Genomic DNA, 8,072 nt, shown 5'->3' with positions numbered 1-8,072 from the left:
ATCATCTCCCACTCCGTCTAGCAGTTCCAAGTGTGGTAAATAAAACTTCTTTTTACAGCCCCTTTTGATCTCATGGTTCTGTCACTTTCTACCATAAGAAGTTTCTCTTCACACAAGTTAGATCTCTCAATCTGCATCTCATAACATGCCTAGTATATTCACTTGTGCTTCATGAAGTAGTTAGATTCCTCACTTGCACTGATCTGTGGGTTCGTACAAATCTGGAACCAACTTCTTATCTATGAGTGAATGTCTTCGCACGATGAGGTCAATGTCTTCTAAACTGATTAATCTTCAAGACCTTCTGAGAATGCATATGACCTCTTCCCCTTCCCTCGCACCTTAATGCTATCACAGGTACATGTCCGTGGGAGAATCCTTCGGTTCTCATAGTCTGCATTCATTTGCAGAATTCCTACAGCATCACATAAATTCTCCTGAAGCCAGTTCCTGTTGGTCCAGCAAAAGAAAGCCTTTGAAAGTTTTGAAGCCTTTCAAGTTAGAGTTTATGGCTTCAGAAGCAGCAGCAAGGAAGGGGGGCAGACAGCGACGTGGAGGAACATCCAAAGATCTGCCTGATGAACTGGCAGAAATGTATAAAACAGATCCTGAAGAGAATTATGGGCAGCGCAAGACCCGAATCCAATGGATTCGACGCTATTGGGCAGAACAATGGTTCAAATACCGCTTCACAACCCAAGAGTATGCTGAGAAAAGTGCCATCAAAAGACCGTGGGGAGACATCTTATACAAGAACCTTGTACCCAGGTCCAGAGATGAAGCTATTGCCCAAAGCTTCTACCCATGCATGGTTCGTGGGCCACAGCCTGATGATGCACATCCGTCGTCACTACTCTGGTGTCGTGACGACAATCTGTTCAAGCGCAACTTCCAGTTTGCCCAACAATCAGCGAAGCAGAACAAGAAGAAATTTGGGTTAGACTTCAACCCTGGTCCCTCCGCACCAAGGGCAGATGGCACACGCGACGCAGAACCCAATATCATCGGTCCGTATGCCAACCTTGAGGGCCTCATCACCCGCATCTTAGTCCAAGGGACTACCGTGAATGACCCTCCAGCTGACTCTGAGTCTGATGAAGCTCCTGCTGTACCGAAGCCAAAGCAGTCGAAGAAGCCAAAAGCTTCAAAGCCGGCCCCTTCACCAAAAATCTCAAGGGCGAAGCCATTGGCAACTGCACCTCCTGAAGACAGTGTGCAGTCTGAAGACGTATCCCGTGTCTCCAAGCCCCAGAAGGCCAAGATGCCTCAGCCACACAACGGCAAAGAGCTCACAGCTGCTGACATTCTGCGCAGCGAAGCCATTGATCTGTCAAGTGATGAAGATCTTGGAGATGACGCTCTCGAGAAGCTCATCAAGAGCAAAGAAGAAGATGAAATCTTCAACAATTTGCCTCTCTTTGATATCGCCATCATCCACAACTTCATCGACGAATGGTTTGCCACACCAAACATCAGCTTCGAAGATCTGCAGCTGCCCGTTGGCCTCAGCGTCGCCTTCCAAGGCGCTATTGCTTCAGAACTTGCAATTGCCCAGCGCATTGTTGAACTGAAGCAGAAAATTGATCATGAAAAGGCTCAGTTCAAGAAGCATATGGCCAAGCTCAGCGTAGAAGAAGTGAAGAGCTTCAAGATCATGTTGCATGAACTAAAGGAAAACTTTCTGAAGAAGCATGCAGAAGCTCAAGGTTCGCGGGAGCGAATGAAGACTCTTGCAGACAGATGTGTGCAGGCCTACAATGAGGCCGAGAAGCGCAAGGCACTTGGGCGTCCTGGCATCGACCCCAAGATGGCCGCGAAGAAGAAGAAGAAGCCTGCTATGGCTGAACCAGAGGCACCGAGGCAAGAAGCAGTTCCAATTGTCTTCCCAACTGCAATGACTGGCTCGAAGCCAAAGAGCCGGTCAACCGCTTCAGAGCTCAAAAAGACGCGAACTGCAGAGGCTGAAGCCAGGAAGCGGAAACACTCTGAAGCCTCTCCTTCTGCCCCCACTCAGAAGAAGCGAAAGATCAAGAAAGCTCGGGCTGCTCCCACAGAGCCCTTGATGGTTGAACCCCTTTCTGTCGTCTATCCTGACGCAGAACGACAACTGACAGTTCATGAGCCTGCTTCCACAGAGGCTCCTGAAGCTGAAGACATACCAGCAGCCGACCCCATCGCTGCTGAAGACATTTGTCATCAGGACAATGTACAAGATGATGCAGCCCTTCCTCAGTATGAACACAGCGAACACATCAGCATTGGTCGTCCTCTGACGCCAATTGCACAAGATGCGTCATGGGAGGATCGCCCTCAAGAGGAAGAAGACAATGAGGCCCAGCCCACTCCAACCCCACAGGCGTCGTCTGCATTCCGCAGGCTTCACAAAGGTCCAAGGCCTCAAGTCTATGTTGAAGCCATTCCGGCTGCATCAGCCGCAGAAGAAGCACCACAAGAGCCCACTCCTATGCTCCACCAAGAAGCAGTTCTCCAGGAGAACGTGCTTGTGACCGACCCTCCAGCTAGTCAAGCGGAGGCTGAAAATATTGAGGCTGCCACAACCAACACTGAAGCCAATGTGGAGCCCTCCCCACCAAAAGCTTCAGAAGACAGCGAAGCTTCTGATCCAGACACTTTTGTTCCTAAGTCTGCTGCAGGTCCTCAATTTGATTACCATGTTGAGCACAGGCCTCATGTCCAGAAGCCAGTCCCACAGCTGCCGAGGTTCCCAGGTCCTGCATCAGCACCTGGATCCTTTAACATCAATAGCTTCAAGGCAGATAATACGTTCTTCAACAGCTCCAAGAACCCCTATTCAAGGGAAAGGATTTCATCAGATAGGTTCTGGAGCTATCCTCAGTGCAGCTACTATTCATGCATCCTATACAACCAAGGTCGCATCTTCCTGCACAAGCGCCTTGATGTTGAAGCCATTGCTGGTCTACCCTGTTTAGAGGAAGCATTGGATTGCTTCAAGCAAGTGGGTCTGCTGCAGTTTGTAACTGATGAAGAGCACTGGAACGAAGAGCTTCTGCTACAATTCTATGCCACCCTCCACATCAAAGGATACAACAGAGATCCGAAGACTTGGGCCCTGGAGTGGATGACCGGCAATGTCCATCACGAAGCCAATGCATTTGATATCATTGAGCTCACCGGCCTGCCCACTCCTGGCGAATTCTTCGAGGAAGGCTGTCCACTACACACTGAAGCTCTTGAGAGCATATTCCAGAGGCCTGAACCGAATATGAGTCAGATGCTCTCCATGATGAAGCCATTGCCCCACGATGCTCCTTATCCAACAGAGTTCTTCGTTGAAGACTTTGAGTACCTGCCCAGAACCATCTATCACATTATCCGGCGGACTCTCTGGCCTATCAAAGGGCACTCTCCAAATGCCAAGATCGAGGGTGCAATGAAGACTCTGCTGTTTTGTATCCTTGATGGCAAATGCTTCAACGCACAGGACTTCTTCATACACCAACTAGCTGCATCAGGCTCAGATCTGTTTGGTTTAAAGTTCTATGCTCCTTGGGTAATGAGACCGATCAAGCTTCACTCTGTGATCTCATATCAGCCCTCAGCCCGCAACCATCGGATCTTCTTGCCAGATGTGGATACCTCTGCTGAAGCTATATATCCTGAGCCCGCCAAGCAACCTTTGAGTCTTCAGAATGCAGAACACCAGAGCTTCACTCAGAACGTTGAAGGTGTTTAAGCCATCTCCAAGGTGTATCCTTTGGCTGGCACTACACGTGCACCACACCCTGCTTCAACTGAAGCCACTGACAGTGCAACTGCTTCAAGACCCAAGAAGCGCGCTCGTGTTCTCAATGACCGAGAGCTTCTTGTGGCCCTTCATCAAAAACAAGATAAGCATCATGACTGGCTAAAGCGTCAGATGAAAGCCTCTTGGTGGATGTTAATCGTCTTCAAAATCTTGCCACCAAGAATGCTTTCGTTACCCATGAAACCTGTCGTCGTACATGGAAAGGGCTATCAATGATGTGTACTGAAGCTGAACTTGAAGAGGATGGCTTCACTGAGCGATTCAAGTTTGACACCACACCTTCTAGAAGGGCTGTGATGCGAAGCACACCATCACTTGAAGACTCTGAGTTCTCTTCATCTGCTGCAATAGTAACTGCACGAGTCATCGAGGATGAAGACGATGCAACTTCACCACCACCCTCTTCTGCACCACCAAACACCTCCAACGACCCTGCTGCTCCTGGGAACGAGTAGACACTCTATGTCTTCAAACCTTTTTGGTCCTTACTGACAAAAGGGGGAGAAGCATATGGGTTGATAGTCTTCAAGCGGGTCCATATGGGCAGGTGCTTTATGTTTTGTTATATTTTGCTTCGTGCTTACAACTCTCGTTTTTTTTGCTACATTTGGTTCTTATGAGTTGTAACACTTAAACCAGATGGTCGTCTGCTACTTGTTTGCCACCCTGTTTTGCGAAGATAAATTCCGCATGTGCGACGATAAATTCCTCACTTATCTCATTCTGCAGACGTCCATTTTCCATTATGCATGTCATTATCTTCATATAATTTCACATGCATAGTGGATTGTCATCATAAGATGAAGTGGATCTCCACAAGTACAACCTGCCATGTGCATTTGCATTCCAAAAGCAAATTAACTTATATGCACATCTTCAGGGGGAGCCCTTGCAACTTATGAAGACAATTCCTTATCCTTTACAATTTCACAGACTATATTCCCCGTTGAAAACTTCAACTAGTTTGTCATCAATCACCAAAAAGGGGGAGATTGTAAGTGCATCTAGTGCCACCCCTAGTTGGTTTTGGAGTATTGACGACAAACCTAGTTGAGGGACTAATGTGTTTGTGAGAATTGCAGGACAACACAGGTAGAAGTCCCTCATTGATTCGGTTTTACTACCAGAGATGACCCCTAAAAATGTATGAAGACATTGAAGTCAAAGGTGGTATATGAAGATATTCACATTGAAGACTATGACAAAAGAAGACACGTTATGAAGCCTATGGAGCTCGAAGACTTAGATCTTTCGTGGTTCCTTTTCTTTTGTGTTGAGTCATAGGAACCACCGTACTGTTAAGTGGGGTCCAGGAGAACCAGTCAGAATGACTGAAGTGATGCCTAAACCAAAAACCTATGTCTTCGAGTGAAGACAATGAGAGCGAATCTTGTCCAAAGCCGGACAAGTCAGCTTTGCTTGTGGCCCAAGTAAAGTTGCCATGAGAGTTTGAAATCTGACCGTTGAGACACATGTCAGTTCCTTAGTGACCCAGGGTCATTTCGAACAAATCAGGTCGGGTTGCCAAGTGGCTATAAATAGCCCACCCCTTCAACCATAAACGGTTGGCTGCTCAGATTTTAGTGCACGGCTTTTGTTGTTTGAGAGAAACCCACCTCGAAGCCTTTGAGAGAGAGAATTCCTTGCGAGGATAAAGCCATAACCACCCAGAGCCAGAGAACATTGGGCATCACTTAAGTCTTCTTGTCTGTGTGATCTGAAGACTTATTACACTTGAGGACTGTGCATCCCCAGACGGTTAGGCGTCGCGTTCAGAGCATCCAAGAGACATTGTGGATTGCCAGTGAACGAAGTCTGTGAAGGTTTGGGAGTCTACCTTGAAGACTTACCAGAGTGATTGGGCGAGGACTATGTGACCTTAGCTCAAGGAGAATACGGTGAGGACTTGGTGTCCTGAGCTGCGTGTTCAGGACTGGGTATCCGGGACTGTGTGTCCTAAGGTTTAAATACCTAGCCGCTCCAACCAGACATACAGTTGTCACAGCAACTGGAACTGGTCCAACACATCATTGTCTTCAATGAGTCGCTGGTTTCATCTTCACTTCCTTTTACTTACTGATCCCTCATTGTGAAGTCTTTGCGTGTCTGTTCTATCTTTTGCCTTCACAACGTGAGTGTATGATCTGTTTGGCTTCATAGTATCTTCCTACCTGATCCTTATTACACTACAGCTATTTGTCACTGTGCTTTCACTCTGTTGATACTTGACCATAGCTAGCCTAGTGTAGTCTAACTTCCGCTGCATAGTAAATAGGCATATCTCTACTGTTTGTCTTCATAACTTCCACGTTTTGAAGACTTTCATAAAAATCGCCTATTCACCCCCCCTCTAGTCGATATAACGCACTTTCAATTTGCAAGTCACCTTCTACACACATACACACACACACTCAAAACCATCCAGCCAATTTGCAAGACATCTTCTCCAGCGTGCACATCGTCTCACTGGAAGAACCGTAGTGGTTGTCTATTCCCCAAACGCCATCTCAGCAGGCCGCACTGAAGGACAGAACAGAGAGGTCTGCTGGACTCCTCAACCCTGAAGTAAAAGGAGTAGAGGAAGTGCCAAGGAATAGCAACATAGGCCATGAGTCGCCACCGGACTCCACCAACTGGATTGAGCCGCCGCTGGGTCTACTCACGCCTCTGCTACCGATCGCACTTTTTAAAAACTGCCAGCAAGCCCCCGACCTTCACGCCCGGTTCGTATCCACCATGAGTCGCCCGTGCCGCGCCTCTCCAACTAGCCGCTGTGGTGAACGCACTTCATCGACTCGCCGGAACACCCTCGTCGCAGCTTCCGGGGCGTCAAGATGCCTCCTAAGCCATTGTCCCCGTTTTACCAAGCTGCCGCCGCCTAGCTAAGCGCTGTCTTCCTCATGACGCCCTAAGCCGCCGCGCTAGGCGCCGGCCCGCTTCCGCTTCGTGAACCGCCTCGAGCTACCGTGAGTATCTTGTGAACTGCTCTGGCTTCCGACGGTTCACCTTTGCTGCTACGGACTTGCCTCCGTTGTGGCCCGCCTCCCCGGTTGTTGCCTCACCCTCAAGTCGTTGCCTCCGTCGCACGTGTGACCTCGACATGGCTCGGCCCAGCTCGGCCTCGCTTTTCAACCACCGAGCCCCCACTGGTTTGTGTCTGGTCGTGGCCGGCCACGAGCCGCCCTACTTCTTCGCCCACATGCCAAGGTTGCCACCAACTCACCCCGAGCCGCCTTGAATCGCCGACTCTCCTCCGTCGCCTTGACGTACCTTGCGCCTTCAAGTCGCCGCTCCCAGCGTTAAGCCGCCTACCACAGAGTTGTAGCTCCGCTATGGTCAAAGTGCTATAATAATAATAATAGTAATAATAATAATAAGGGGATGGGTCAATATGACCTGGAGGATCCGTTTTAAGCCGCCCGGTTCTAGCGCTTTAAAGCCTCCACCTTCGCTATGGTCTTGTCAATGCCGCCTTGCCTCTAACGAAGAGAGTGGCTAGATCACCGTTGAAGTTACCAGAGGTTATTCACAGACGCGGATCTTTCATCGTATGAATGAATCAGGTGATATCCATTCAGGTTTATTTTATTTGACACATATCATTTTTGTCAAAGAACAATTACGTTGGCTTGTATATTTTTATATGCAGGACCAATCTATACCAGCATATCAGGGTGAAGGAAATATGCCCTAGAGGCAATAATAAAGTTATTATTTATTTCCTTATATCATGATAAATGTTTATTATTCATGCTGGAATTGTATTAACCGGAAACATAATACTTGTGTGAATACATAGACAAACAGTGTCACTAGTATGCCTCTACTTGACTAGCTCGTTAATCGAAGATGGTTATGTTTCCTAACCATAAACAAAAGAGTTGTTATTTGATTAACGGGATCACATCATTAGGAGAATGATGTGATTGACATGACCCATTCCATTAGCTTAGCACCCGATCGTTTAGTATGTTGCTATTGCTTTCTTCATGACTTATACATGTTCCTATGACTATGAGATTATGCAACTCCCATTTGCCGGAGGAACACTTTGTGTGCTACCAAACGTCACAATGTAACTGGGTGATTATAAAGGAGCTCTACAGGTGTCTCCAAAGGTACATGTTGGGTTGGCGTATTTCGAGATTAGGATTTGTCACTCCGATTGTCGGAGAGGTATCTCTGGGCCCTCTCGGTAATGCACATCACATAAGCCTTGCAAGCATTGCAACTAATGAGTTAGTTGTGAGATGATGTATTACGGAACGAGTAAAGAGACTTGCCG

The sequence above is a fragment of the Triticum urartu genome, chromosome 5, assembly GCF_003073215.2.
Source record: "Triticum urartu cultivar G1812 chromosome 5, Tu2.1, whole genome shotgun sequence".
NCBI lineage: Eukaryota > Viridiplantae > Streptophyta > Magnoliopsida > Poales > Poaceae > Triticum > Triticum urartu.
The sequence above is the reverse complement of the archived record's forward strand: the minus strand, read 5'-3'. Positions refer to the sequence as shown.